Source organism: Protopterus annectens, chromosome 7.part0 (assembly GCF_019279795.1).
Source record: "Protopterus annectens isolate FY-2018-M chromosome 7.part0, PAN1.0, whole genome shotgun sequence".
Taxonomy (NCBI): domain Eukaryota; kingdom Metazoa; phylum Chordata; order Ceratodontiformes; family Protopteridae; genus Protopterus; species Protopterus annectens.
In genome coordinates, this window is record NC_056739.1 from 1,855,551,758 (window position 1) to 1,855,576,016 (window position 24,259).

At 39.3% G+C, this 24,259-nt stretch overlaps 1 long non-coding RNA gene across 3 annotated transcripts in view; it reads left to right on the forward strand.

Annotated features, from left to right (window-relative positions):
* The window catches only part of LOC122807252, a 1,461,171-nt gene that overhangs the window by 765,261 nt on the left and 671,651 nt on the right, over nt 1–24,259 (forward strand). Inside the window, exon 6 of one of the 3 annotated variants that reach the window (XR_006365609.1) lies at nt 6,129–6,233. The exons of the other annotated variants lie outside the window; for them this stretch is intronic. This is a non-coding gene — a long non-coding RNA (uncharacterized LOC122807252). The remainder of the gene's footprint in view (nt 1–6,128; nt 6,234–24,259) is intronic. 3 annotated transcript variants of the gene reach the window in all.

Here is a 24,259-nt window from a genome sequence, read left to right on the forward strand (position 1 = left end):
AGAGTAGCTTTTTGACTATGGAGGTTGGTATGGGAGAGAGAGTAAAAGATGGTATATTCCTGTGGTCCTTAGTGGGGGTGGATATAGGGTTACTGCTTGATAGCTGAGTAGATAGTGATAGAATAGAGTCTATGAAATGATGGTTGAATTGAGAGGCTAAGCTGTCATTAGTGGTATTTGTCTTGGGAGCTGGGGTAGTAGTTTTACCAGGTTTTAGAAGGGAGTTAATAGCATACCAGAACTTTTGGGTTTTTTTAGAATGTTTGTTTTGGAGATTTAGGAAGTAGCTTTGTTTGTCTTTTGGCTTGATTACGAAGTTGTTTATAGTTCTGTCTATTTAAGCTAGTATTGTTCTTTTTCCAGATCTTCCAGGCATTATCTCTGGCTTGTAGTAAGCCTTTTGTGGTCCTAGTCAGCCAAGGGGCATAGTTTACTTTGGTTCTAAGTTTTCTAATGGGAGCTACTGTATTCAAAACATTCATAAAAGTACTATTGAATAGTTTAACTGCCTGGTCTAGTTCCAGAGTATGTAATGGCTGCCAATTACATTGTCGTAATAGGGTAAAGGGAGGGTGGCCTAATGATTAAGGTGTTTGCCTTACAGACACAAGGTGCAGGGTTTGAGTCTCACAAGGGATAATAATTTAGGGCTGGCTTGGCCAATAAGGGCAGTTATAGCTTAGTTTAACCTGAACCTATGAACCTATATACTATTGAGAATTTGTGGATTTACCTTGTGCTCATTTCTAGTTTCCTTATACAGTTTGGGTTTGGCTATGTTTAACTTTTTACGAAGAAGGAAAGTGGGGCAGTGATCGCTGAGTGAGTCAGGTAGACAGCCCGTGAGATAATTTTGACTAGGGAAGTTTACTAAAGTCCAATCAAGAGTTGACTGTTTCTTGGATTTTTTATCCACTCTGGTAGGTTGTTGAATTAGTTGAGAGAAGCCGAATAAGTTAATATGGTTTGTGGGATTGCTAGAATTGCAGGATAGCCAGTCTAGATTTAGGTCTCCTAACAGGATAGTTGCTTGTGGCAGGTTGGTTGTAGCCCATTGTAAGATTTCCTCTATTGTTGCTGAGTTATTTCCTGGAGGGATATAACTGCAAAGGATGTTAATTCTCTTTTGTTGTTTAGAGATAGAACTGAGCCTAATGTTTCAACATTTTGGAATTTGGGAAGTGGGGTTTGCAGAGGCTGGAGGTTGAGTGTGTTTTAAATAGAATAGCAACTCCGCCTCCCTTTTTAGCATCTCTGTCTAGTCTTAGGATGTTATAGCCTGGTGGGAGAATTTCTTCATTTTGGGTGGAGGGTTTTAGCCAGGTTTCAGTAATAGTTAGTAAATCTGGGGAGTATTGGGCTACGAATGTGTGTAGGTCATGCAGTTTGTTTGATATACTTCTTGAGTTTAGGTTTATAATAAGTAGGTCTGATGTATGTTTGTGTGAGAGGATGTTGTTGTATGGACCTGGGTTGGGGTGTATGTCTCCTGAGATTAGTAAACATTTTTTGTAGATTAGTTTGAGTTTTATAGCATGTGCTAGATCTATATTTGTTTTAGGTAGTGCTTGTTTTTTGAGAGTCTGAGTGGTAGGGGTTTTATATATGTAGAATAATGAGCTGTCACTAAATAGTGTAGAGCAGATTGTGAAATATATGTGTTTGTGTGTGTGTGTGTGTGTGTGTGTGTGTGTGTGTGTGTGTGTGTGTGTGTGTAAGAATGTGTTGTGTGGAATGAATTGTTTAATGGTATGTTAGTGGGTGTGGATGTGGTGAATGTTAGTGTGGTGAGAGTTAGAATTAGAGCTAGTGGTATGAATTTCATGGTCAGTGTAGCTACTAGAGATATTTAGATAGGAAGTAAGATGGGTGTGTTAGTTCATTTTGAGTATACTAAGCTTTCTACTGAAGCTGACTGACTGGCGTCAGCTATTGTACATTAACCTGACAGCCCAAGTATTTCCAACTAGTGTCTACCCCTTGTTACTCTCTTCACACAGGAACTGGATAGGAATGACTTTTGTCACCCTATTTGATTGTTCGTTTGGTATATCTGCTAGATTTATGCTTACAAGCCCACTTTGAGAACTGCAGGATTAACCTGAATAGGCTTCCATTTTCAATGAAAACATGGTTTGTGGATGATTGTGCAATTTAGGTCATTCATCCATGCAAGTAGGCCAATCATGTTTTATCTTACCTCCAAGAAATTGCTCGACTTACTGGGTTACAAATCAACCTTGATAAGTAAGTTAATTTCCTCCTAATGACTGCTCATGCAAATCTTCTACAAGACTCTTGTATTCCTCTTAAGACTGCTACAGAACATCCATACCTGAGGGTTCATATGATGCTCTATTTAGATAACTTGGTGGATATAAATACCAAACATATTATTATTGGGGTCCACTTCTTAATTTTGAAATGCTACAGTCTTGCGATTCATAAACTCGAGTCCAGAATGTTGAGGTTGTGAAATCTCGAAACTAAGAAGTGAACTAAAAAAAAAACATAACATGTAAAACCATGCTTCTCCAGGGGGCCAAGCTCCCCCACTGCAATCCCCACACCTCTTGCAACTTAAATACTTACTCCTGGATCACGCTACAGTGAAGGGAATGGTAATACACATTGGTATAAACTGCGGAATGGGAACGTTACCATTCTCTTCACTGTAGTGTGATCTCAGAGTCAGTATATTTAAGTTGCAGGGGGTGTGGGGGTAGAAGGGGGCTTGCCCCCATGCAAAAACATGGTTTTACATGTTTTCTTTTCTTTCTTTTTTTTTTTTTGTTATTCACTACTTAGTTTTGAGATTTCACAATCTCGAGGTTCTGGCCTTGAGTTTATATCGAGATTGTGATATTTTGAAATTACGTAGTGGACTCCATTATTGATATCTTGGATAAGTTATCACAGCAGTACCTGCTAATACTGCATTTTTTTTAAATAAAATTCAAGTGGTAAAAATGTTTGTGCTGCCCAAAGTGCTATTCATAATGTTGCACCTCCACTTACACAATGCTCAGAGTTTCTATGTAGGTGTCATGCTATAGCCGGGAACCATTTGTTGCAGGGAAATCACCTGGGATTTAGTCCTTAAAAAGATATTATGGCTCAGACGACCAAATCTGCATGAGTATGGAGTATCTTAATTTGAGATAGTATTTCTATCAAGCTAGGTCTAATCCAATTCCAGTCTGAACACCAGCAGAACTGGTGTTAAATGATCTCATGTTTACCTTAAACATCACCTTTTTCAGAAAGTATGGGATCCTGGGCAGGTAGAGCATTGTCTCAAGATCCAGTCCAGGATGAAGCCTAACAAACCCATGATAGTTTCTTTAGTTTTCCTCTTACAGAATAATGAATCAATTGCTGTAGAACATTACAGGCTATGGTGGTTATACTGGATCAAAGCTGGTATTTTAATTGTAAGTGATATTTGCAGACCAGATTTTGTATTCCCCCTACCCTTTGTGGAACTCAAAGAAAGTCTGTCAGACAAACATACAGCAATGGCAGTACCTGCAAATTAAAGCAGCGGTCTGTTCCCTTTGTCAGGTCCCCCAACAGCAGCTATGGTGGTTACAGCAGATGGGATATCAAGGTAATAATCATGAATCCTTACACTGTATCAGTAAAGTTAGGTATGAGTATGCTTTAGTTGTACTCCTGAAAACTATGACTGATCTGGGCAAAGTCAAAAATAATAACCAACTAAAGGTTCAAAATCATACATGTTTTAAATATTACTATGATTCAATTAATAAGTTAATAGAATAACACGTTTTGCACCAACGTGCATTTTCTGGACAAGAAATATGAAATTCTGACGTCTGGATTTATTGACTGTCTGCAATCCTGAATGATTTACCAGCAAATCAAACCTTTTATGAGGGACAGACTAAAATTATGAACTGAAACCATGGACAGTCACAGGTACAGTGACAGGTATGCATTACTCTTCAGTGAGGTAAACAGAAGTGACTTAACCTTACTGTTGTTTGACAACTGCTAAACAAAGGTCACTGGTCTGGTGTGACAATAGTAATGCTGCACTGTGTATCCTTATTTGCTGAAATCAGTGCAAAACTAGTACTATGGCTTTTGCGTTTGTGTGTGTGTGTGTGTGTGTGTGTGTGTGTGTGTGTGTGTGTGTGTGTGTGTGTATGTGCGTGTGTGTGCGTGTGTGTGTGTGCGTGTGTGCGTGTGTGTGCGTGTGTGTGTGTGTGTGTGTGTGTGTGTGTGTGTGTGTGTGTGTGTGTGTGTGTGTGTGTGTGTGTGTGTGTGTGTATCTATGCACTCTGGTTTCCTCCAGCACCTCAAAATCATGTAGCAGGTGAAGTGGAATTCTTCCAGTTTCCCTGAAGGTGGCTGCGCAGTGTGCATGTGTTTAAAAATATCGCTGATTTTTATCTGTGTATACATACAGTAATGATGGGCATGCACTTAACTCTTCTTCTGTCTCAAAAATAAGGCATAAAATTAATCTCAGAACATTCAGACCCTTATTTGCATCCATATATTAGAGCTTCTAAGGAGCTTGTGGTTCCCACATCTCAGACTGTAGAAATCGATTTTGACGGACTTAGTGGTGGCTTCTGCCTTCAACCCCACCTATTCTAAAATCAGCCCTGCTCAGAGGTATATACGAAAAGATACAGTAAATTGGGTAAGGATCTGGGGATAAGAGTGTGGACATAACCTCTTCAATGTTTATCACAATCAAACCTTAGATGTGTCCTTAGGAGGTTATTATAGCTTCTGTTGGGGCTAGGTACAGTGTACTCATTCTATCTTTTACTTTTCCACGTAAACAGAGAAATGCAAAGATGGTTAATATAGCTTATGGATGGCAGTGCACTATTTAAGAGCAACAAATTGCAATACATTACTGTAATTATTATTGTTTTACTTTTCTTACAATCACATGCAGTCAAAGCTTCTGGAAGAACCTCAGGTTAATCAGGATCGAATGCAGGAATGGTTAAGGTGAGGCAAATTCAAACCTAGAGATGAAAGGTTAATATTGGCAGCCCAAGATAGTCGGCTATGTACATGTTGGTTTACAAAGTCCATTGAACATGTGGGAGAAACAGAACAAATGTATTTTTTGTAAAACAGAACTGGAAACAGTCACACACCTTGTTGCTGGTTGTGACATGCTAATGGCAGAAGGGCTGTATACTGAAAGGCATAATAATGTGGCAAGACTGTTACACTGGGGATTGTGCAATCATTACGGTACTGAAGTGGTTGAAAAACACTGGAAACGAGCCACAGAGCATCATAAAAAAATGATTGAAGTCTACATCACTTGGGATCACCCATTACCAACAGTTCAAAAGATAGATGCTAGAAAACCAGATATAGTGGTCCATGAAAAGAAGACAAAAGTAAGATTGATCACTAAAGTCACCACACCCAGTGACTACAGTGTCTTCCATACAGATAGAAACACAAAGTCATGAAATATCAGGATTTGCAGGCAGAAATGAGAGCAATCTGGTAGAAAGATACCAGACAGTTCCAATAGTAGCAGGAGCAACGGGTGTTATAAAAAATAATCTACAATCATATTTAGATATGTTACCAATACATGTAACCCCATACGAATTGCAGAATGAGTCATTACTGGGCACATTATGGGTGCTGCAAAGAGCACTTCTGGCTGATATCAAAGACTGAAACAATACTAATTTCATGACCTTTAATCACACTTTGATTTAGGAATGGGGTCCATTCCTATCACAGTATTAGAAATCCAAAAGACTTGGAAAAATTAAAAGAGTGTCTATCTATTGGGGAGTAGGGGTGAGAAGATATGCTATGCAAATGCATGACAACAGCACTTGAAATACATGCATGTGGCCATTTAAATAATTTCTTTCATCTCAATCTAATGGTAGAGGGATGCACAGGCAGTGACTGTTTTTTTTATGAGTAGGAAGGCAGGCAGTATTCACAGACAGTGTTTGTGTATCCTCACAAACAACAGTCTAGTTAGGTTATTGTGAGCTATTATTTTGTCAGCTTTGAGCATTATGCCTTGGGCAAAACTAATGCCTTCCTTGAAAGAAAAACATAATACTGAAAGGCTTTTCTTATGTATGATTTTTATTCAGGCTACCATTGGATTAAAAGGTTGGGAAAATGCTCTAAAATGCACCTCAGAACAACTATAACCCTATGGCTTTTTGGGACAAGGCTTACTATGCTGACTTCTCCAGGTAATTTGTTTTGAACAAAAGTTGAACAGCAATGTCTTTGCTTAATCAGTTTCTGTTTAACCCATCATTGGAAGAAAAGGTTGTGTAAAATAAAAAAAAGAAAAACAAAGTAAAATGTAATTCATGGCATAAAGGAAGTTATGGCTTCTTGAAAAAGCTGAAACAGAGAAGATGGGAGGAAAACGGGGGGAACACTAGAGGATGTGCATGTATATATCTGTGTGTGTGTGTGTGTGTGTGTGTGTGTGGAAAGAGGGAGTGAAACAGTAGGCAGTGCATAGGGGACCATTTCACTTAAATCTACCCTGTAGTTAGAGTTGTTATAATGTATCATTATTGCAACTAAATGTCAATAACTGTGAATGTCCATCTGTGAGATGGGACAACAAATGGTGGTACACAGGCCTGTCCTAATGTAAGAGCTTTGTTGCTACATATCAGACAGTGCAAAGTACTCCTAAAACTCTGCAGCATGAGCTAAAATGTTGGTTAGGAGGGGTTGCAGTCACGGGGTGATACTTAGACTGAAAGTATCCAGGGGGCCCCCAAAATATTAACACCGGCCCTGCACAAATCACACAGTGGCAAAACGGAGCTTCTTGTCACCAGAAGCTTTACGTCATAGTGGCTACTATGGAGAAATAGTTTTCCTTTTGCTTTTCCAATTACTCAATCACAAAGTGATATTACCAATATTTTTTTTCTTTGTCTTTAAAATCATTCAGGGGAACAACACAGCAGTTTTGTCAGCAGGTAATATTCTAGAGGTGTTCTTCTATTCTGACTTTTTTTCTTTTTACAGAAGATCACATATGTTATTCTAAAATGAATCAAACTGTTTTTACTTTCCACTTTTTTGTTTCATTTTCTTGGAATTTTGAACAGTTCTGATCCCACGTTCAGCTATACTCAGAGAGTACCTCTGACAACCGCTGGATTATTTTCATTCCCCTGGGAGAACTAACACTACTATGGTTTTGTTCTGACATCGTTTTAATTCATTGACAGCAGGTTTGCATGTCTGCAAGCTTGCTGTGACAATGGTTCTGAATTTGACTGATTATCATTTTTTATTTTATTGTCAATCTAAATCTAATAGGTAATTGTGCTAGTGCTAGTGTAAATCTGATCAAGTTTCCTTTAAAAAAGCACACAAATGGGGGAAGGCTTCAAATGACCCGATGGCATACTCTATTGCTGCAGTTTGGAAAGGGACAAAAAGCCAAAAAGCAAAAAAAAAAAAAAAAAAAAATAAACAAAACAAACAAAAAAAATATATAAATCGCAGACTTAATATAGAAATTATTTACTTAGGCAGCTGTTTAGAATTAAGCAATATTCAGGTACCTTTTCTAAAGGGAAAAATAAGTATCTGCATGGAACTCCTGATGCTAAGTGAGTTCAGTTGTTGCAGCTTTGCTACAAAACAATTCATTTTATGAAAGACGGGGCAACCTTCATGGGCAAGAACCAAGAACATCTAAGATTTATTAGAATGCAATTTTCAACTCTGACAGTCAGTCTTGGCTTTAGTCTGTTGCAAGTGTGTGCTCATGCCTGCTCGAGTGTGTGGTTGCTATACTAAAATTTGGCTGCTTACAGAAATGGCACCTGGCTGCTTTCTGGCTTCTAAACATGTAGTTTGTGTGGTTGCAGTTTGCTGTATGGATCATAAGGGAAAAAAAAGCTTGACATGGATATCTACCTGTTAAGGGATGTAAGATTAGCTGGCCTCTGATACAATGTTCAGTTTGAATAGAGACGTCTATTCCCTGCATCAGTGTTTCAGAAGTAGTCCTTTCTGAAAGGGTTTCAACTGTACAGAAACCTGTTGTCTGTCTCCCTGATAAAGAGTCCCAGACAGTGGACACATTTGGGAAGTAAGCCTCCTGCTTGTCCAAAGTTCTAGCATAACTGCTTAACATATTTGCTGTTCTTGCAGAGAAATATAGCCAGAGATTCAGACAATCAGGATGATGTTCCTTTGGGGTTGAGGTATTGGAAACCAGCATTGATTTATTCTACTCAAGGCATTCTCATGGCCTACATGCCATATTATGGCACTGAAGTGACAGCAGAATCTGACTTTGTCATACACAGGCATCCCTGGTTAACCTAATATGCCTAGAACACCTAGACAATCTTTCTTAGATTTTCTTTTCATGTGTACAGATTAGTGTGTGTAACAAAGACACGTTTGCAGGTTATAGAGAGTGCAAGTATCAGTGTTGTTCCCCAAGTGTAAAGGGCTCAGATGTTCATGAACTACTGACCAGATGTAAATATAACATGCTCAACCATTAGTGGTACCAAGACACAGAAGGTACTTTTAGCATGGCTACCAGTCTGTATGAAGCTTGTAAATATGTTGAAGCAGTGGTACTCATTCTCAGAGTTAAAACTGATCTAGGTACAGATGTCTAAGTGTGACATGCAAATGTGGTAAGCCCTGGTCAGTAGCTTTAGAGAGTAACTGCATCACAGTGGCATGAGGGCCAAATTATACACAGCAGAGCTATTAGTTAAAATAATTTCAAGGTGTAGAACATACAAGTCTGACGAATGGTCACTCAGTTGGAGAGAGCACTAATATAATGGTTAATAGCATTAAGATGGAAAGGAAATAGCAATGTCACAGGGCAACTAAAATATGGCTAACAAACACAGTCATTCATAGGTTAATACGTTCATAGGCTAATGGCTTAAGGGCCCTTGCAAGCCTAGCCAACATAACCCAATTTTACCCAATATACAGTGGCGGCTGGTGACTTCAAATCAAAGGGGGGCTGCAGGAGACAGCTGAATGGGTGGGGTCAATGGGAAGGGGTGCGGCCAACTAGAAAGTGGAGGAGCTATGCTCAAAACCACAAAAACTAAATATACTGCCCTGGGTGCCAAACCGTCATTATGAGAGTCCAATCAAGACAAAATGAAGTGTAGAAGAATAAAAATATTTTAATGCATTGGCTGCATGACAGCTTAATATCAAGATGGAAACAAAAAAGTTTGTGAGGCATGAAAAAATAAATTACTTTTTTTTAAATACATTAATGAAATGCCAGTCAAAATCAAGTATAAGAAAAACAAGCAGCACTCAACTCAAACCACTTCTTGCACTGCAGTTCTAATTATAATTTATATTCAGCTTTATTAAAGTACCACGTAACATGCTGAAAGTAGAAATCTCTGATGCCCCCACTTGTAAAAATGTTCCTTATCCAAAAAAAGACCTGCTGCCTGACATCTACTTGTTTCATGGGGAAAACATGATCAAAGTAAAAAATGAAAAGCGAACAAGAAATAAGCTCAAGATACATTGCTTAAAAGGATTACTGTACAGGTTATGGACCACACGACTGGCATTCTGTTTATGGGTAAAGCCTGCAGAGATGACTGGAAGTCTCCAAGTGTAATGAGATTCTTAAAATAATGTAATCCTGTTCTTTATTACAAATACTGGCATATGCATTTCAATACCCAAGGCTTATACATTATCTAGTTAAGTATTCTCTACATGGCAACAGAAAGGCTTTCAATGTTGGCAATTCTTTAACAGTATGCTTATTAAAGCTTACTTGCATCTTGCAATCTCAGCCAAGCTTACCTGATGGTCATTAAAGTATTGCTACTTAAACAGAGAGCAACAGGCACTTTGAGTAATAAGCATAAATCAACAGTACAAAAATATGACAGAAACCAGACCATTCTGTAAAAATCAAGGACAGATGAAAAGCCACTCTAGTACTTGTGTCTACCTTGGATGGGGGGGGGATACTCTGCACATTTACACTGCATAACTACTCCTTGCCTTGCTTCGACACATCCAGAGTCACTAAATGGGGGAGTGGAGTGCAATACGTATATCACAGTTTGAAATGTCTCTGGCTGACTTATGATGGCCCTGACACATTTGTCATACCTCTCAACCTCAGAGCAAGAAATCTGGACAAAGTCATACAAAGAAATGGGTCAAAAGCCCAAAAATAAGGACAATTTTTAAAATATTGCTCTTATAAACTTAAAAAGATAATAGAGGTCTTGCATTAGTATGAATTTTCTGAATGGTATGAAATCTGAAACTCAAATGTTTATCATTATTTTCTAACTTCAGTCTTTAATGATTTGTCACTAATTTGGTAAAAAACACAATTTTATGAAAAATGGACCAAAAATGTGATGTAAAAATATAAAATAGCAACACAATACAGCTGGGAACCTGTCAAAGAAGGGACACTTTAATATTAGTACCGCTAACTTGAGCGGCTGACAAATAAAATAATCTACATGCATTTCTGAAATAAAAGTAATCTAACGGATTATTACAGTTATTTCTTAATTATAAACCCTCCATGTTTTCTTCCAAAATTGCTATTTTGCGGAGGGATCATTAGGGGAAGAGCAACATTTTGAGCCAAAATCAGGGACAGTTGAGAGGTTTGGCTATGCCTAATTCTATAAAGCAATTTATTTGCATGTACCTCTCAACCTGTTAATGCAATAAATCAGGACAAGGCCAAATATATTGGGGGAACATATAAACAGTACTAAAAATTGCTCTTGTATAAACTGAGACAGTTGATAGAACAGGTCTTACTTTAGCATGCATTTTTCTGAAGGTTATGAAGTCTGAAACTCAGTGTGTCATTAGTGACTTAATTCCTAAATGATTTGCCAGAAAATCACAAATTTTATGAGGAACAAATCTAAAATAAGAAGCAAAAAATCTATTCATTCTTTGAAAATCTGGACAGTTGGGAGGTATGGTTCAGTTGGGGCTGCCTAAGTTTGCCGCCCTTCCCACTCACAAAGCCATGGTCGTATGGAGCCTCCCCCTGCAGCCATTCCAATGATCCATTACTTGGCTGTTTCACTCCATTTACCATAAACACTAATGTGCATACTGATTTACTTCTATGATGATTTGAACTTCATTTTGAAAGTTTTATTTTGCATTTTACAGCACAAACACTAAGACATCTGCTAAACAAACTTGGCATTAAAGCTTCTCTGTCATTGAAACTCACATTCATTGAAGCAACATTGAAACCCACATTCAAAGAAAATACATTTTACCCGTGGCAAATAAAGATGAATTCTGGGCTGTTTTCAAATCATAGGCCCCTTGCATATGAAACATACATGTACTCTTTGATACACCTTCCTATTGCATTGAACATTTTTCCAGTAAACAATGAAACAAAACGCATGCACCAATGACAAAACTGCCCAATTCAGAACATTTCCATCATAAAAATCTACTCAAACTTCTACAGTCCACTGTTATCAGTAAATATGCACAATTCTACAGTCCACCATTATCAGTAAATATGCACAATCTCTAAAGTAGTAAAAAAGTCACTAAATAATTCCACGTTAAATAAATCTGTAATGAAGAGGTTGCTCCTAGCAATCACCTTTATATTTCATGGTTTCATCGAAAAATAAAGTGTCTGATGCCCCTGAGGAATAAATTGCCTAAATTACATTAAAAATAAGCTAGTAATATTGCAATAGGAAATGGATGGCAAACTGATAACAGGCTCATAGTATCTTAACTTTCAGTACAGCAGCATTCACCCTTTATAGGAGTAGAACCAACAACCTTCTGCATCAAAAGCAAATACACAACCTGTTGTGCTATTAGCAATGCAAGCTGACTTAACATAATCAGCACTAAATTTCTCTTTCCCTGCAGCTCTCAGCTCCTTGTAAAATCTACTCAATACTCAAATGCATCTCAACTTCACAGCACAAGAAATCTGGAAAAAGCCAAATTTATTGGGGTGGGTCAAAAGGGCAAAAACCAGGGACACATTAAACATTGCTTGTATAATCTTGGAAAGCTGCTAGAATAAAATGCTGTGTTACCACCATACATTTTACTGCCAAGGTCCCTGTGCAAAAGAGTCAGAACAACATACCACTATGCCAAATCACCTGCTTTGTGAAAGAAAAATGCTGTGTTACTACCATACATTTTACTGCCAAGGTCCCTGTGCAAAACAGTCAAGGGCAACATACCACTATGCCAAATCAGCTGCTTTGTGAAAGAGGGGAAGACTGAAACTTAAATGGTTATCATTTAATGAATTCAGTTCTCACCATAGCTGTCAACCTCTTAGCACAAAACACTTGGACAAACCCAGTAATGAAGGAATACAGCCCTCAAACATATTCAGTGAATTCAGTTCTTGCCATAGCTGTCAACCTTAGCACAAAAAACCTGGACAAAGCCAATAACAGGGTATTACAGTCCCAAAAATAAGGACAAATTTCAAATAGTCATCTTATAAACTTAAAAATTGCTATAATAAAAGGTTGTGTTACTATATATTTATTGCTAGAATAAAAAGTTGTTTTACTATGTATTTTCTGAAGAATATGAAGTCTGAACTTCAAATGCCTGTCAATTTTACTTCTGACGGAACAAAAACAATTTTCAGCAGAGGCCCAGGGAGAAATACTGTAGACACATGTCTTTGTAAAATGGCAGGACACCAGAGCAAATCCACACAAACACAGGGATAAGATGCAGACTCCACACAGAAGGCACCCCAGCCAATAATCAAACCAGAAAACCTATAGCTGTGAGGCAACAATATTGCCACTGCACCATCAAATATGTAAGGAATTAAACATTCAGAAATCTGAAGTCTGAAATTCAAATGCCTGTCAATTTTATTTAACATTTGTTAATCAGGACAGTCTGACTTGGAACAAAAAAACAATTTTCAGCAGAGGCCCAGGAAGAAATAATGCAGACATGTCTTTGTAACATGGGAGGACACAAAAGCAAACCCACACAAACACAGGGAGAAGATACAGACCCCCACAAAGAAGGCACCTCAGCCAAGAATCAAACCTGAGAACCTGCAGCTGTGAGGCAACGATGCTACCACTGCACCATCAAATATCAAGCATTGCAATATTTACAAACCACAGATATTATGAGGAACAGATCAGATCAAATATGAGGCAAAAATCTGCAATTTTTTACAAATGGTGGTGGGTAGGGAATTCAGGTCTTTAACACCTGCATACAAGGTACAGGGTTCAAGCCTGAGGTATTCCCTACCACACCACCATGAGTCTAACCACCAGTATATTGCACCTGACACAGACACAGACAAACACACACACACACACACACACACCTCTTGTAGCAAACCATACATCCAAATCCCTGTCCACACACTTACCTGTAGTAAACCACAAATCCAACCTGTAGTACACCACCATAAATCCCTGTCTGCAAACCATCATAAAAATCAGACCTGTAGTAAACCACCATAAATCCCTGTCCACAAACCACCATAAATCCTATGGAAACCCGTGCAAATCCGACCCTACCCATCTTGAGATCTTCCCCTGACGAGACTGCAGCAAACTCCAATCCAGACCCTGCCCGACGAGACTGCAGCAAACTCCTGACTGTTGACGTTGCAGTCCAACTCAGACGCATTTTCCCAGCAAGTTCCAGGACAGTCTATGCAGTTTAAAACTGCATAGACTTCTGGGAGCTGTGTTCTTCATGTTTCCCAGTCAGGACTGCTGCTGAGACATCTGCACATGCTCCAGACTGTCTCAGCAGCAGTCCGCACTAGTGCCCATGTGCGAAGTCCGCGATTTTTTTTATTTATTTTTTTTATTTTTATTTCTTTTTATTTCTTTATTTTTCTTTATTTTATAGTTGAGGGGGCTGCAGTCCGCCAGTCCAATAGCATGGGCCACCCATGCCACTATATGGCCCCTAGAGGCAAGAGGAAGTCATGGATCTGTGCCTGTGCATTGAGTATCTTACAGACTGCCCCTGTCCATAAAGGACATAGGCACTACACCAGGTATGTCTTTGTGATTCCCCATCCATTGATCCAAATTGCATTCCATGGAAGCCTGTTACAAAGAGGGGGCACTCTCTGAGACACATATCTGTCTCTCCAGTGTGTTTTGTTGGAGTTGCTGACTAAGTTTAGATCCCTAGATCAGATGACCCCCATGCTGGTTGACTTGCAGATGTGTAGCAACTCCATCAGGGCTGGAATTGTGAGTGCATTGTAGATGAAGAATAGGTCACCCCTTAATATTCAGTAAAAAGTTAAGGGCAAAGGGATAGGGCTTTTAGTCTGTCCAAATAGTTCATGTTGTTTACACCCTGCATTTTCTTTGTGAGGAACCTCTGAGGTCACTCCAGCTGCTGTAAGGGCCTAGTCAAGTGCATGCCAAATGGAGCACTGCACTGGAATATTGGTCTAATGAGGGCTGAGTACAGTGGAACTATAATGTCCTTGTATCTGGATGCCATACCTTTACTTATAAGATGTGCCTCTGGCTGGGAGAATACATGGACCAAAAGGATTTCCTCACAACCGTGGACACATAGCGGTCAAAGTTCAGGCTACTATCTATCTGTGTACCTAGATCTCTCACCTCTGTGTCCACTCTAAGGAGTGTGCTATTGATGTTGTAATTTGCAGGGGTAGTTGACCTCCCAAAAGGTATGATAATGCATTTTTTGCATTTAGGTTTAGGTCATGCTTCTGGCACTAACCATTTTCTGATCTAGACAGTCCTGAAGGATATCTACATCATTGGGGGTTTCAGTGCGTGCCGCCAGCTTGCAGTCACTGGCAAACTTTGCCATCCAGAGGCCTTCCACATTTGTCTTGACTTCAAAGAAATATATTCCAAACTAGGAGTGGTGCCAATACTGAGCCCTGTGGCACATCTCTAGTAACTGGCCTCTTGCTGGATCTGGATTTACCCACTTTAACCAATTGTCCTGTCCATGTGCCAATTGACCAACCATCTGGTGTCACACTCTGGCACCTTGTGAAAAGTTATAAAACACAGGTCATTTTCAATTTTGAGAATTAGTACACATTTAGTTAAAGCCATTCTTGCTGCTAGAAAGTGAAGATTGTAGAGTTTATAACAATATTTTAATTCTGACAGGACTTTGGAGGTAACATTGTCAGTGTAAATATAGAAAGTTAGTGAGGAACCTACCAAGTTATTTCTGATGTGAAAAATTTGGTAAATTGCTATCATTTATGTCTTTTACTTGAAAGGCATTTGGGAAAGATAGTTTGTTTGTGATAGCACACAGTACGATATTTGTTTTTGGTGTAGGTAATTTTGAATTTGTTTTAATGGAGTCCATTTCAAAGGTCTGTAAATTGGGTTTGTGCGGTTTGTTGCAGGATTTTTTTTTTTTTGGCAAGTACTAGTATATCATCTGTGTATATAACTTGTGGTTAGGTAAGTCTCGAGTAATATCACTGAGAAATAGGGAGAATAGTAAACCTAGAACTGAGCCTTGAGGCACTCCAGTATCATGTGTACCCCTTTCAGATAGCATATTATTACTTCAGATTTCAAAGGATCTATCCCATGTGTAGTTTTTGTATCAAAGTATGTATGGTGTTTTTCCCAAACTGAGTTTCTGTATTTTAGAATTAATTAGTGGTTTATTATCTTGAATGCTCGAGTCTTATCAACAAAAACTGCCCCAGTAATTAGACCTTTACTGGTATTTGTGGCTGATAGCATTGCTATCAGGGTACTAAAAATATTTCTACAACGTGTTGTTAGTCACGTAAACGACTATAGCTGTTTAAGTGCAAATAGTTGTTGGTATACTAATTTCTAATATATTAAAGATGAATGAAAAGTGTGTAGCTTCTTCTTATAGACCAAACAATTTCTAATGAAATGTAATGGGTTAGCCTGTATAATTTTGGTGCATGACTTCTGTTCTCCATTTAGATAAACAGAATCATAGGTGATAATGTTCCTATAATCATATAATGTAAGGATTAGTCCCTACGTGAGCTGGTAATCACAGCAGCAATGCATTAAAATTACCTTCAGCACTTTTGACAGCTAGGAAAAGAGAATGTATAGAGGGAGGGGGGATGAGCTGAAGGACTACAACTCAGGCATAACAAAATAACTTAAACTAGATGCTTTAAAAAGAATGAACAGTGAAGTGCAGTTAGAAAACATGTACTAGGAGATGAGCTAAACGGCAAACAGGGTAGTCACTAAAAATTAAGGAAGTGTAGTTGTATAATTTGAACTTAACATAACAGTAGATGTTCGAATGATCACTGCTGCAGTAGCACCTTCCATGAGCCCAGACTGGCAAGCAGGTTGAGATGAGCTGACATAAAGACAAGCTTGGGCATGAAAACCTTCAGAGCTTTCTAGGCTGCAGAGAGAGGTAGGCTGAGCCCTGAAAGGACAATGCTAGGAATAACAAAAAAATAAATGTCCACACCCTGGCATGAAAAACACACCAAAAAAGCAAGGAGGATGAAGAGAGGAAGTGGCTACTGCAGCAGTGATCATTCGAACATCTACTGTTAAAGTAAGTTCAGCTTACACAACTGTACTATGTTCTTCATATTGATCACTGTTGCAGTAGCCTTAGCTATATGGGTAGATTACCATAGCTAACTATATTTGGGAGGAGGAAGGAGATGAGTCCAGGTGCCCCTGGAAAATGGTTTTAGCAAAACTTGATCTAGACCTAGAGAAGGAACTAAGCTGCTTTGTAAAAATATGTACCGAGTATAAAGTGGCAGGTTCAAGAATACTTCTGGATCCAACCCTTGCCAAAAAAGCCATAGATGAAGCCAAGGCCCTGTTAGAGTTAGTGTGCCTTGACCCTGCTTGGAATAGATTTGCCATGGTGAGGGTAACAAAAGATAATAACTGTAGACAACCATTTGGATATTGTCTATTTTGACACAGCTTGTCCCTTCTTCTTACCTTTGCAAGAAATGAAGAATTAATCTGAAGATCTGAAATAATTAGTTCTGTCAAGATAGTACCTGAGCTGTCTGTTGATATCTAAGTTATGGAATATCCTTTCTCCCTCATTTTTTAGTTTCAGGAAAGAAAACAGGGAGATGGATAGTTTGGCTTAAAGAAAACTCGGATACCACTTTAGGAAAAAAAGAAGGATTAGTTCTCAATGAAATTCAGTTTGAGGCCATGTTTCTGGCACCAGTCATTTGTTTGGGTGAGATCCTCTTGGAGGATGTCCACATCACTAGAGGAATTGATGACAACATTCAGCTTGCAATCATCTGCAAACCTGGTCAGTCATAGCCCACTGTTTTTGGCCTGCATGTCAGAAAAGTATATCCCAAACAGCAGAGGCCCCAAGACTGATCTCTGGGGTACACCACTCATTATGGCTCTACTGATTGAGGTGGCTTCCCCTATTTTGACTAGGTGAGTTCAATCAGTGAGCCAGTTTGCTACCCATCTGGTAACATATGTATCGATGCCTGGTTGAAAGAGTTTGCCTATTATACCTGAGTGGGAAATAGTATTGAATGCTTTGACCAGGTCAAGATAGGTGGTGTGCACCATCTTCCCCTTGTCCATGGCCTTGGTGACTGTCTCAAAGAAGTTGACCAAATTACCAGGCATGACCTCCCCTTGTTGAAACCAAACTGTGTGGGATCGAGTGGAGGTTGCCAATGTCCTTGTTAATCAGCTCTATGATAATCTGCTCCATGACCTTGAAGATCAGGCTAGTCAGACTGATGGGTCTATAATTTACTGGATCGGTGGATGCTCCACCTTTGTGCAAAGGGATGACAGTGGCTGCCCTCCACTCAGTTGGGATGAAGCAGGTACTCAGGCTTTGGTTGAATAGGGTGAATAATGAATGTTCCTGCCTGAGTTCAAGTAGGATGCAGCCTGGGATGTTTTTGGGTCCCATGGAGGCTGTATTTTTTTGCCTTTGAAAGGGCAGTGATGACTTGCTCCCTAGAGATAAGGGGAGAGGCCAGGTACACAGGATGTCCTGTTTTACTGATGAGGGGGACAGAGGGGTGAGGTTTTCACTGAACCTGTCTGCAGCAGGTTGGCTATATCTACAGCATTTGTGTATGTGGTGTCCTTAACCACCAGCTCTGAGCAGATCTAGGTGCTTCCCTTGAGATTGTGGACATTTTCTGAAGATCTTATGATTGTCTTTAGTAGATGTGGCTAGTTTGGACTCGAAGTTTGCTTTGGAGGATTTCACTAGTGCTCTTATCTGCCTGTTCAGGCTAAGGAGAGATTGCTTCCAATTAGGCATCTACGCCTTCTTGGTTCTGAACAATATTTTTTTTTCCTTTTATTATAGTTTATTTAGTGCAGATGTCTACCAGACAGATTTACTGTTCCGTGAGGAGTATGATTTTGTCCCATCGGGTATTCCTGATTCCACACAGCCATATAATTGCTCATATAGCATTTTGGTGTAGGTTTGGACATATGTGCCAGTTCCTATGGGGGGGAGGGGTTGTGAAACTGTTTATACCTTCCCTCAGGAGGGTGGAATCAGCTTTGGAGAATTTTTTTTTGTTTGACCCTAGCTGGGGGGGGGGGGGTTAGGGGAGATGGTGACTTCAAAAGTGACCGCTTTGTGGTCAGATATTACCAGGGATGATGAGACTGCAGGGATGCTGCAGTGGTTACTCATCTTGGTTAATACCAGGTCCAACATATTTTCATCTCTTCTGGGGGTGTCAAACAACTGATCTAAGGCATTTGCAAAATCAAGAACTCTCTGGGCATTTGTGCTTTGGCATGAGTATTTTTTCCAGTCTATGGTTCAACAGTTAAAGTCACCCAGGATCATGGTAAAGGGTTGAAACTTGATAGATTTTAAGAGGTCTGGATAGGTGGAGTGGGCATCTTGAGTCAAACTTGGAGGCCTATATCTAGCAATGATTTGAATAGGGGTCTTGTCAGTTGTTAACTGCACCTGGAGTGTTTCCTGTGCATCATACTGTTTGACCAGCCTGGAGGTGTGTATTTATTTTATATATATTGCAACTTCACATCCTTTTCCTCTGCTGCCCACAGATTGGGGTCTGAATGTATGATAGGATGACTAACCAGGTATGGCTGGGGTGCTCTCCACAGCTTTGAGCCAGGTTTCTATGACTGCACAAATGTCAGCATCTTCCAGGGTTAAGATGCTTGCAATTAGTGCAGTTTCATGTTTAGACTCCTAGCATTTAGCAGCATGAACGTTAATTTATGTTTTGGTGAAATTTTCATATTGGTAGTTTTGACCTCATGGCATTGCCTAAAAAAGGCACTATGTGGGAGGCAAGAGCCTTTGCCAGGAGCCTGAAGCCCAAGGGAGACAGATGCAGGCCATCTCTGACAAAGCATCATGGTTTGTCAATCATGTCATCCCAGGCTGTCAGGTGCTGGAACCACTTGGAATGACACTGGAAACTAAGCCAATTGTTAAAGTCAATCATTTTCTGTTTGTATTGAGGCATCATTCTGGGTGACAGTAAAATGCTGTTTAAGGCTAGGAACATACCTGCCTGGGACACATATTCAGTGAGCTCGATCATGTCTCTCTTCATATAGTCTAGGGAGGTATGTTTCAAGTCATTCACACTAACATGGACAATGACAGTCATAACAGTACCTGTTGAGAGAGTTGAGTGCATGGGTGATATGGCAGATTCTGGCACATGACAAACAACTAACCGTGACTTTCTCTTTATCCAGCCTGGTGTGCAGATCCATTCTGTAAGCATGTGCGTGGTAATTGCCTCTGACCATTTCCAAAAGAAGGTAGAACCATGGTTGCCCGGGCCAAAGGGAGTCGCCACAATTATCTTGGGGGATTCCTTCTGAATCTTCATAAGTACCCTGGATATTAGTGGAAAGGATGAAAAGGCATACCAGAACTTTCTTATATAAGGAAAATAAAATAAAAGTCATCAGTCATTCAGGCCTTCTTGCATGGAGTCCTGGAACAGAATTTTGACAGTTAATGTAAAATAATGGTTTTTAATGTAGAAAAAATACAAAAGATGTAAGCGCTTTTGTTTAAAATAGTGTACACTTCTTCAGAGAAAGCTGTAAGGTAAGACATTTAAATAATACACAGATGCATCTAATTGGGCACAGGGAATCAACTAGCATAAACCTGACATAAAAATTAACCCCTTAGTCTCACAATTCATACTGTTGAATGTGTGTCAAAATACAATATTTAAAAATATTTTATTTAAACCAAAACCTTGTCAAATAAGAATGTTGTTTTGACACACTAAAATTCCATTGTATTCCATCTGCGTATTATTTAAATGTTTGCCTTACCTTACAGCTTTGTCTGAAGAAGTGTACACTGTTTTAAATGAAAGCGCTTACATCTTTTATATTTTTTCTACATTAAAAACCTTTGTTTTACATCATCGTGCTTTGGATTTTGTGCTTGTTGGAACCTGATCTGCCAGACATTTCACATTTTGTGGTTTGCTTTTGCCTTTTGGTTCTACAGAATTTTGCCATTTGATTGTTCTGAGAGAATCCAAAGAGGTTTACCCTTAGGGTACACCCCCTGATCTACTTTTCATTCGTAAGGGTTTACCTTGGTCCTGCTCAGCTTGTCTGCCACACAGTCTTGCTCTGCCCGAATGTAGGATACCTGTAGAGTCAGATTGTGTTGTGAAGCTACACCCCAAGCTAACATGGCTAGTCTGCAAAGGGGGTATGACCTGGTTTCCCCTTGCTTGTTGATGTACCACATGATTGTGGCATTGTCTGTAAACACTTGAAATGGCCCCGGGAACCAAAGATGGTTCGGAGAGTGAGTGCTTTGATCAGGATAAGCATCTCCTTGATATTTATGTGCTTGCATCTCTCCTTGGTGTCCCACACCTGCTGCACTTTTATCCCTCCCAAAACTGCTCCCCAAGCAAAGTCCAAAATATTTGTGGTGACTGACTTTTTTGTAGCAGGGAAGGAGACTGGATTTAAGGATATCTGTGCTTTCCACTAAAAGATTTCTCTTCTGACAAACCCCAGTACTGGAATCTGAAAATATAAAGAGTGTTGATACTGGGACCAAAGAGATTTCGGGTACCATTGTATCTTCCTCTTGTGAGGTCATGCTAGGTGTATCATGAAAATCATAGATGCCATGAGACCCAAATACTGAAGTATTCCCTCACAGTGATAGGAGTCTGTCTAGAAAACCATAGAAATAGATAGATATAGATAGATTTATTTTTCCTGTGGAAGAAAAACTCTTTGAACTGAGGTGTCTAGTTGATATCCCAGGAACACAATCCTGTGTGAAGTAATCAAGAAAGATTTTGAGTGTTCTCTTGGAATCCCAGCTTGGGCAAGAGATCTCTCATCCAAGAGAAAAGAAGAAACTCCTGACAACTTGAAAAATACTTTACAAATATAAGGAAGTTATCTAAATATGGAAAAATATGGATACTGTGTAGCCTGCAATGAACTATAATTGGAGCCAGACACTTTGTGAACACTCATGTTGCAGTGGAAAGTACAAAGTGTAACACAGGAAACTGACTGTAATCCAGACATACAAAACCTTAAGAAAAGTCTGAAGTCTGGATGAATAGTGATGTGATGAGAAACATCATTCTGAATTTGGGGATTATCACAAATAGGTTTAGGAAAGAACTTGTCTCTAGGCATTCTCTTTTTATGGCACTAAGAACATTCTTGAATAAAACCCCTACCACACCTCGGAAGAATGAACTGGGTCTATCATTCTTTGAAACAGCATCTGATGAAGAAGTCTCCTAGAAAGCAGGAATTTCCTCCCACTGCTGTCTGTAATGTTGTTGAATGATTTTCAGAGCCCATGTTTTCTGAAGCAATCTGTTGCCAAAGATTTAAAATGGAGATTCAGACTTTCTGGAAGAGACTGGGGCCAGGGTGGGAGGGGGTCATAAGGCCTTTTGAACAGTCATTCAGACTTGTTGGAGTATCCTTGGTTTTGGGAGGTTTGAGATTTCTTTTTGCCACCTCCCTTGCTACTTCTTTTTAAATTTCTGTTAACCTTAATTCTGTTGAGACTGTTTATTTTTTTTTTTGTCAAAACTGGATGATGAGAAAGAAAAGCCCTTGGAAAAGGAGGGCTGAAAAATCTTATCAGTGCTCCCCTTTTATCACACTTTTTTATCACCTCTACAGCAGGGGGGCCAAGCACTAAATCTCTATTTAAGGGAGAATTTAAAATCTAATTTTTTTAATTATCAGGGATATTCTGAAAATGTAAACCCCCTTAAAATGGTACCAGAAGTCATAGACCTGGAAGAAACATTAGCAGAAATACATACACACTGCAAGCAATGATAGAAGAATAGAAGAAAATAAGTTATTTAAAGTATTTTTACAAGAAGAAACTACAGATAAAACATTCCTCATACTTTAACATTAATGTCAGAAAAAACTTTAAAGTATGAACAATTTAAAATTATGAAAGCCAAAGTAGCAGAAGTATATACTTTTTCCCACCCTTATCAGAAAGACTAGGATTGGAATTAACTAAGTGCTTAGCAGCAGTGGTGTCAACTAAAGTTATAGCTGCTGGATCGGGTTTGGGAATAGTGTATAAACATTTAAAAGATTGTGGAACTTTATACATTATCTCTTTAGGGACAGCTGGATGACTATCAGGAAAGTTGTAGGCAGTAAAATACACATCTTCTAAAGCACATATGACAGGAAGAATGGGTGTAGGCTCTGGAAAGAGCCCCCCCCCCCCCAATAGGAAAAATCATAAACTGAAAACTCCAATGAGTTGAATCAGGAATCTGAGGACAAAACCCTGATTCTGCCCCTGCATCTTCCTGTTCAGATTTTGAATCTTGAATCTCTTCAGGAAAGGAGTCATTCTTCTTTCTTTTACCAGAAGCCACTCTACAATATCCTGACTTAAAACTTGAGCCTTTGAGCCTGTCCCAGTAAACTACTGCTATCCAAAGAAATTTGAGGAGGAGCAGATACATGTCTGGCTTTTTGTTTCTTTTCGACAGGAAAAATAGGGCCAACCATGTTACTAATGGCAGATCCTGCTTCCGCAGGGATGGGTACAACATACCTTCCCTGTTCTTGCTCCCAAGACTGACAAGAGTGGTTCTTCCTTGCCCACTGAGATGTGGTTAACACCCTGTCCATAGTGGCTGTAGGTGCTTCACCCGAGGAATCGGGGGTAAAAGATGATTGGTCTGAGGTACAACAAATGACCACAGCAGTGTCCTGTGGCTGAGGCAAAAATACTAACCTGCTGTGCCAGAAAAGGCTGATTGCTTAACTTTTTCTTTTGTGGCTGGACGAAGGACCGACTGTGGGACTGACAATCCATTCCATGGTCATGCCAAAAATGGCTTGGGGAAGACAAACAGCAAATGCCGGTAAAGCTACTAGTCCACAGGAGTTACATTTTTTGACAGAAAAGACACAGTAAAAAGCACTTTCAAATACTTTGTCAACCCCACAATGAAAAATGAAACACAATTTCTCCACAGAAAATGTGGTAACAGTTTACACTACTTTAAAACTGATAGCAAAAATGAGTCCTCATTTAAAAGTATGTTACAGTCTAAAGACAGTACATTAAAACACAACACATCTAGCTTTAGAATAACTTTCTTGAAGAAAGCAAAGGAAAGCACAGACTGACTGTCAATTATCAAAAGCCTCAGCTGAGCATATTTTTTGGCAGTAATAAAGCTCTGAAGGTCTTCACACCCAAATTTGTCGTCTCTCCAGTTCATCTCAAGCTGCTTATAATTTTAGGTACATGGAAGGTGCCCTGAAGCTTTTGAAGCTGGCCAACTGTTATATCTTTGGCAGGATATACCCCACATAGGTAAGGCTACTAGAGCAGTGATCAATATGAAGAACATATAGTATTTAAAAATGACTGCGTGCAAGAAAGCAGGAAGTGTCTGAAATACCATTTATAGTGAATGGAGAGCAAAGAAATTTGCAGATAAGCAGCCTGCTTGATGTAGTTTTCTAATGTCAAGCACTGCATTGTGGGATGCTAAGAAGTAGACCAAGAAATCAAAATTACATGAAGACGCTGAGCCCAGTGTTAGCAGACTGTGGTATAACACTTGAAAATATATAAAAATGTGTATAAAGTTCCAAAGTGGTATTAAAATGAAGAAAACATCAAGATGTGATGAAATAAAGATATTTTTCAGTTTTAGGGTACTGTGTATAGC